The 8,638-nt window shown below is 33.3% G+C and overlaps 2 pseudogenes; both read left to right on the top strand.

The window, feature by feature from the left end:
• Window positions 1–1,996: 1,996 nt before the first annotated feature.
• On the top strand, window positions 1,997–2,130 carry LOC145258503 (U2 spliceosomal RNA; annotated as a pseudogene).
• A 2,217-nt stretch (window positions 2,131–4,347) lies between these two features.
• LOC145258502 (U2 spliceosomal RNA) lies at window positions 4,348–4,481 on the top strand (annotated as a pseudogene).
• Window positions 4,482–8,638: the final 4,157 nt, after the last annotated feature.

Here is an 8,638-nt window from a genome sequence, read left to right as displayed (position 1 = left end):
GATATATTTCTATATGTCTGAATACCCTATATACAAATTTTTAAATCTGTAGATAAAAAAATTGTTGAGTATATAGGTTGAGAATTGTTCTTTCTCTCTCTCTCACACACACATTCTCACTTTTATAGATATAATAGATTATGCTAGATATATTTCCAAATGTCTGAATACCCTATATACAAATTTTCAAATCTGTAAAGATAGAATTTGTTGAATATATAGGTTGAGAATTGTTCTCTCTCTCTCTCTTTCACACACATTCTCACTTTTATAGATATAATAGATAGATTATGCTAGATATATTTCCTTATGTCTGAATACCCTATATACAAATTATCAAATCTGTAGATACAAAATTTGTTGAGTATATAGGTTGAGAATTGTTCTCTCTCTCTCTCTCTCACTCACTCACTCACTCACACACACACACACACATTCTACCTTTTATAGATATAATAGATTATGCTAGATATATTTCCATATGTCTGAATACCCTGTATACAAATTTTCAGATCTGTACATAAAAATTAGTTGAATATATAGGTTGAGAATTGTTCTCTCTCTCTCTCTTCTCTCTCTCTCTTTCACACACATGCTCACTTTTCTAGATATAATAGATAGATTATGCTAGATATATTTCCATATGTCTGAATACCCTATATACAAATTTTCTAATCGGTAGATAAAAAATATGTTGAATATATAGGGTGAGAATTGTACTTACTCTCTCTCTCTCTCTCTCTCTCTCTCACGCACACATTCTCACTTTTATGGATATAATAGATAGATTATGCTGGATATATTTCCATATGTCTGAATACCCTATATACAAATGGTCAAATCTGTAGATAAATTTATTGAATAGATAGGTTGAGAATTGTTCTCTCTCTCTCTCGCAACCTTACACACACAACCACACGCAAACATTCTGACTTTTATAGATATAATAGATCGATTATGCTAGATATATTTCCATATGTCTGAATACCCAATATACAAATTTTCAAATCTGTAGGTAAAAAATTTGTTGAATATATAGGTTGAGAATTGTTCTCTCTCTCTCACACACTCACATTCTCACTTTTATAGATATAATGTATAGATTATGCTAGATATATTTCTATATGTCTGAATACCCTATATACAAAGTTTAAAATCCGTAGATAAAAATACGTTGAGTATATAGGTTGAGAATTGTTCTCTCTCTCTCTTACGCACACACACACACACACACACACACATTTTCACTTTTATAGATATAATAGATAGATTATGCTAGATATATTTCCATATGTCTGAATACCCTATATACAAATTTTCAAATCTGTAGATAAAAAATGTATTGAATATATAGGTTGAGAATTGTTGTCTCTCTCTCTCTCTCTCTCTCTCTCTCTCTGGCTACCTCACACACACACACATTTTCACTTTTATAGATATAATAGATAGATTATGCTAGATATATTTCCATATGTCTGAATACCCTATATACAAACTTTCAAATCTGTAGATAAAAAATTTGTTGAGTATATAGGTTGAGAATTGTTCTCTCTCTCTCACACGAAACTGTGCGCTCGGCTTCTTCCCCCCCTTCCCACCCCAAATGCTTGGGAAACTGTGCACTGTTTTTGTTGGTTTTCAAGCTGCCTCTTCACCCCCCCCACACACACAGTTTAACAGTAGTAGGAGGTCAAGAGAAAGAGGGTGAGAGAGAGAGAAGAGTAAGTTGGTGAGAGAGAGAGAAAAGAGAAAGAGGGTGTTGGTTTTATATTTTTATTATCGTCTAATATTTTGAAAGCTGAATTTCTAATAAAATGTGCATCTATAGGAGATAATGCCTGGGAATGTGTTCCCCCCCCCCACAGTTTAACAGTGGTGTGACGTCAAGAGAAAGAGGGTGAGAGAGAGGGAAGAGTAAGTGGGTGAGAGAGAGAAAGAGAGAGAAAAAAAAGAAAGACGGTGTTGGTTTTGTGAAAAAAGTTGTTATTTACAATTGTTCGCATTCTTGGCCTTTTGGTCAAGATCAAAGTGTAGTATCTGTTCTTCAGATGCTGCACTTCTATTTCTTGTTCTCTTTCGGTGGAGGAGAAATCCTCCACGACTGAGACAATTTTTATTTTTGTACCTTTTCTCCACGTTAAAAAACGACCCTGGTGTCTAACTCTGTCCCGTGGGGAGGCATAGTAAATAGGTACAATTGTTCGCCATTAGTGGATGTTGACGTCACGTCACGTGACATGACTAAGCGTTTTTTTTTTTTAGTATGAATAACATTTTTTGTTTTAATTATAAAGTCTACACTTAATTTTATAGAAAATGATGTATATATAATAGAAAGAAAAAATTACTGGTTTTGTTGGATTCAAGTGGATCCCCCCCCTCCAGTTTAAGAGATAGCAGGTCACGTGGTAATATACAAAATGGCTAGCGTAAATATAAAGATCGGTTTTTTTATCGACGAATATTTTGAAAGCTGAATTTTTTTTTATTCCTGTACATTTTTTCCTGATATTTTTCGTTAAAACTCTTGTATAAATACTATTTTTAACCAGTTAAATACGTTGGAGACATTGTCATGGAGTTTAATAATCTCTAGAACAAAGCAGAAGAGAAATTACAAAAGTATCGGTAAAACAAAGTGTTTGTTTACATTTGTTCGCCATTACTGGATGTTGACGTCACGTCACGTGACATGACTAAGCGTTAGGTTGAGAATTGTTCTCTCTCTCTCTCACTCACTCACTCACTCACACACACACACACACATTCTACCTTTTATAGATATAATAGATTATGCTAGATATATTTCCATATGTCTGAATACCCTGTATACAAATTTTCAGATCTGTACATAAAAATTAGTTGAATATATAGGTTGAGAATTGTTCTCTCTCTCTCTCTTCTCTCTCTCTCTTTCACACACATGCTCACTTTTCTAGATATAATAGATAGATTATGCTAGATATATTTCCATATGTCTGAATACCCTATATACAAATTTTCTAATCGGTAGATAAAAAATATGTTGAATATATAGGGTGAGAATTGTACTTACTCTCTCTCTCTCTCTCTCTCTCTCTCTCTCTCTCACGCACACATTCTCACTTTTATGGATATAATAGATAGATTATGCTGGATATATTTCCATATGTCTGAATACCCTATATACAAATGGTCAAATCTGTAGATAAATTTATTGAATAGATAGGTTGAGAATTGTTCTCTCTCTCTCTCTCGCAACCTTACACACACAACCACACGCAAACATTCTGACTTTTATAGATATAATAGATCGATTATGCTAGATATATTTCCATATGTCTGAATACCCAATATACAAATTTTCAAATCTGTAGGTAAAAAATTTGTTGAATATATAGGTTGAGAATTGTTCTCTCTCTCTCACACACTCACATTCTCACTTTTATAGATATAATGTATAGATTATGCTAGATATATTTCTATATGTCTGAATACCCTATATACAAAGTTTAAAATCCGTAGATAAAAATACGTTGAGTATATAGGTTGAGAATTGTTCTCTCTCTCTCTTACGCACACACACACACACACACACACATTTTCACTTTTATAGATATAATAGATAGATTATGCTAGATATATTTCCATATGTCTGAATACCCTATATACAAATTTTCAAATCTGTAGATAAAAAATGTATTGAATATATAGGTTGAGAATTGTTGTCTCTCTCTCTCTCTCTCTCTCTCTCTCTCTCTCTCTCTGGCTACCTCACACACACACACACATTTTCACTTTTATAGATATAATAGATAGATTATGCTAGATATATTTCCATATGTCTGAATACCCTATATACAAACTTTCAAATCTGTAGATAAAAAATTTGTTGAGTATATAGGTTGAGAATTGTTCTCTCTCTCTCTCACACGAAACTGTGCGCTCGGCTTCTTCCCCCCCTTCCCACCCCAAATGCTTGGGAAACTGTGCACTGTTTTTGTTGGTTTTCAAGCTGCCTCTTCACCCCCCCCCACACACACAGTTTAACAGTAGTAGGAGGTCAAGAGAAAGAGGGTGAGAGAGAGAGAAGAGTAAGTTGGTGAGAGAGAGAGAAAAGAGAAAGAGGGTGTTGGTTTTATATTTTTATTATCGTCTAATATTTTGAAAGCTGAATTTCTAATAAAATGTGCATCTATAGGAGATAATGCCTGGGAATGTGTTCCCCCCCCCACAGTTTAACAGTGGTGTGACGTCAAGAGAAAGAGGGTGAGAGAGAGGGAAGAGTAAGTGGGTGAGAGAGAGAAAGAGAGAGAAAAAAAAGAAAGACGGTGTTGGTTTTGTGAAAAAAGTTGTTATTTACAATTGTTCGCATTCTTGGCCTTTTGGTCAAGATCAAAGTGTAGTATCTGTTCTTCAGATGCTGCACTTCTATTTCTTGTTCTCTTTCGGTGGAGGAGAAATCCTCCACGACTGAGACAATTTTTATTTTTGTACCTTTTCTCCACGTTAAAAAACGACCCTGGTGTCTAACTCTGTCCCGTGGGGAGGCATAGTAAATAGGTACAATTGTTCGCCATTAGTGGATGTTGACGTCACGTCACGTGACATGACTAAGCGTTTTTTTTTTTTAGTATGAATAACATTTTTTGTTTTAATTATAAAGTCTACACTTAATTTTATAGAAAATGATGTATATATAATAGAAAGAAAAAATTACTGGTTTTGTTGGATTCAAGTGGATCCCCCCCCCCTCCAGTTTAAGAGATAGCAGGTCACGTGGTAATATACAAAATGGCTAGCGTAAATATAAAGATCGGTTTTTTTATCGACGAATATTTTGAAAGCTGAATTTTTTTTTATTCCTGTACATTTTTTCCTGATATTTTTCGTTAAAACTCTTGTATAAATACTATTTTTAACCAGTTAAATACGTTGGAGACATTGTCATGGAGTTTAATAATCTCTAGAACAAAGCAGAAGAGAAATTACAAAAGTATCGGTAAAACAAAGTGTTTGTTTACATTTGTTCGCCATTACTGGATGTTGACGTCACGTCACGTGACATGACTAAGCGTTTTTGGATTATGTAATATTAACATTAAAATAACATTAAAATGACAGGTTTTTTTGGGGGCCCCCCTAGGAGAGAAATGATCAGTTCACCCCCTTTTAATGGTCCGTTTGGTGTGGAATTTCGATATTTGTCATGCGGGTGATCAAGGTTCAATATGATACATAATTTGTCAACTTTGGTTGTGTCTGTCAAAAGTTTGAGCTGACGTCACGTCACGTGACACGTATTGAATAACGTTAAAATGACAGGTTTTTTTGGGGGCCCCCCTAGGAGAAAAACGATCAGTTGACCCCTTTCTACTGGTCCGTTTGACGTGAAATTTCGATATTTGTCATCCGGGTGATCAAGGTGCAATATGATACCAAATTTGTCAACTCTGGTTCCGTCTTTCAAAAGTTTTAGCGTTACAAACAAACATACATACATACATACATACACACCGATTTTTGCCTTTTATATATATAGAAGACTAGCAGGGCTACCCGGCGTTGCTCGGGACCGTATAAACAATGAAAAAAAAAAAGCAGATATTGAATATATGTTTTATTCTTAGGGGAGAGAGATCTTTCATCTCTATGTATTATTTGTTTTATCTACCCTAGGACTGGTATTGTTCATGTTTTATCCCTAGCATAGGTAATTTACAGCCTGTATATGAAATTGTTTTACCTTAGGGAGAAGAGAACAGGTAATATACAACATAATGTGTCTATATTACATCCCTGGCAACGCCTAGAAACCAGCTAGAACATGTATTTCAGTCAATCTTTATTACATCCTGGGCTATGCCGGGAAATCAGCTAATCTCTATTTAGTGACTTGACCACCAAAATACCTCCCTAACTGTGTCCTTTCTTTTGGACTTATTAGATACAGGTATCTAGAAATGTGTGTGAAATTTTGTTGAATGCATTGTTCACTATGATTTTCTTATTGTTCTACACAATATCAAGTGTAGCGAAATAACACAGTAAACTTAGTGTAGTGTTAGAATAAAGAGCAAAGTAAAAAATTAGAATCATATTCTGTAATTGCAAATCTAAATTTGCTAGCGTGTAACAGTATTTGCCAGGTTGTGGAAATTTGGAATTTATAACATACTAGCAGGGCTACCCGGCGTTGCTCGGGACCGTATAAACAATGAAAAAACAAAAGCAGATATTGAACATATGTTTTATTCTTAGGGGAGAGGAATCTTTCATCTCAAGTTTTAGCGTTACAAACAAACATTTGTCTTTTATATATATAGATAATGACAGGTTTTTTGGGGGCCCCCCTCGAAGATAACTGATCAGTTGACCAACTTCTAGTGATCCGTTTGACGTGAAATTTCGATATTTGTCATCCGGGTGATGGGGCTTCGATATGATACAAAATTTGTAAAGTTTGGTTCCGTCTTTCAAAAGTTTTAGCGTTACAAACAAACATACATACATACACACAGACGTTTGGCTTTTATATATATAGACTAGCAGGGCTACCCGGCGTTGCTCGGGACCGTATAAACAATGAAAAAACAAAAGCAGATATTGAACATATGTTTGATTCTTAGGGGAGAGGAATCTTTCATCTCTATGTATTATTTGTTTTATCTACCCTAGGACTGATATTGTTCATGTTTTATCCCTAGCATAGGTAATTTACAGCATGTATATGAAATTGTTTTACCTTAGGGAGAAGAGAACAGGTAATATACAACATAATGTGTCTATATTACATCCCTGGCAACGCCTAGAAACCAGCTAGAACATGTATTTCAGTCAATCTTTATTATATCCTGGGCTATGCCGGGAAACCAGCTAATCTCTTTTTAGTGACTTGACCACCAAAATACCTCCCTAAGTGTGTCCTTTCTTTTGAACTTATTAGATATAGGTATCTAGAAATGTGTGTGAAATTTTGTTGAATGCATTGTTCACTATGATTTTCTTATTGTTCTACACAATATCAACTGTAGCGAAATAACACAGTAAACATAGTGTAGTGTTAGAATAAAGAGCAAAGGAAAAAATTAGAATCATATTTTGTAATTGCAAATCTAAATTTGCTAGCATGTACCAGTATTTGCCAGGTTGTGGAAATTTGGAACTTATAACATATGTAGTGGCCTTTTCCTAGATACCTATTGCTAAAAATTATACTTTCATTTTGTTAGAAAAATCTCTCTTCAGATGCCCTGCATCATTCAAAATAAAAACAAATATTTTTATAATTGTTTCAGTATATTGCTACACAATGTGAAAGTTTTTAACGTTTGTAAAAAAAATCATGAATGTGCTTATATTGCAAAAAAGAAAATATCAGTGCACAGTATTGAAAGTGTTTGAGATTCAAAAGTCTGTAACATTTCTACTAACTTCATAAGATGTCATGTGAGAAACTGAATTGAATATCAAGACATTATCTGAAGCGTTTTTATTTTGGTGTAACATATGTGTTTACAGTGAACCTTAACTTTTAATAAACAGATTGGTATGCAATGACATAGGCTAAGAATCTTTAAAATATATATAAATTGGAAAAATGTGTGAACAAATGAAAAAAAAATGATCCGCTCCACTTGATGACATCAAGCACAGTAATATTTTAGTGAAGAAAATATGAAATTGATGTTCAGTGATTAGTTTGGATGAATGAGAAAATGTAATTGTTTGATGCATAAAAATAACTCAGTTGCTGTATTTGATATTAAGCAGCAAAATATAGTGATTTGAATATTTGGGAAAACATCAAACCAGATTATGTAAAAAGAAAAAAAAAAGATGAAATTAGAAAATATATATTTTATGTTTATGAGTTCTGCCAATCAAAATTTTGTGGCAGAAATTGGGTGATTACCATGCAATTTTATTTTGGTAAAATTCTTAAATTATTAGAATGTTTAGTATAATTTCTAATTAGTGACTTGTTATAATCAAAATCCGCCCTAAAGAGTGTCCTTTCTTTTATTAGGTATCAGAGTAGGTATCAAGATTTCTACTTCTATACAAATGTGATATTTCAGATCTGTACATAAAAAATTTGTTGAATATATAGGTTGAGAATTGTTCTGTGTCGCTCTCTCTCACACACACACGCATTCTCACTTTTATAGATATAATAGATAGATTACTCTAGATATATTTCCATATGTCTGAATACCCTATATACAAATTTTCAAATCTGTAGATAAAAAAATTTGTTGAGTATATAGGTTGAAAATTGTTCTCTCTCTCTCTCTCACACACACATTCTCAATTTTAGAGATATAATAGATAGATTATGCTAGATATATTTCCATATGTCTGAATACCCTATATACAAAGTTTCTAATCTGTAGATCAAATATTTGTTGAATATATAGGTTGAAAATTGTTCTTACTCTCTCTCTCTCTCTCTCTGGCTACCTCACACACACATTCTAACTTTTATAGATATAATAGATAGATTATGCTAGATATATTTCCATATGTGTGAATACCCTATATACAAATTTTCTAATTTGTAGATAAAAAATTTGTAGAGTGCATAGGTTGAGAATTGTTCTCTCTATCTCTCACACACACATTCTAACTTTTAAAGATATAATAGATTATGCTAGAT

Source organism: Euprymna scolopes, chromosome 33 (assembly GCF_053919585.1).
Source record: "Euprymna scolopes isolate OS-2025 chromosome 33, ASM5391958v1, whole genome shotgun sequence".
Taxonomy (NCBI): Eukaryota; Metazoa; Mollusca; class Cephalopoda; order Sepiida; family Sepiolidae; genus Euprymna; species Euprymna scolopes.
The sequence above is the reverse complement of the archived record's forward strand: the minus strand, read 5'-3'. Positions and strand labels throughout refer to the sequence as shown.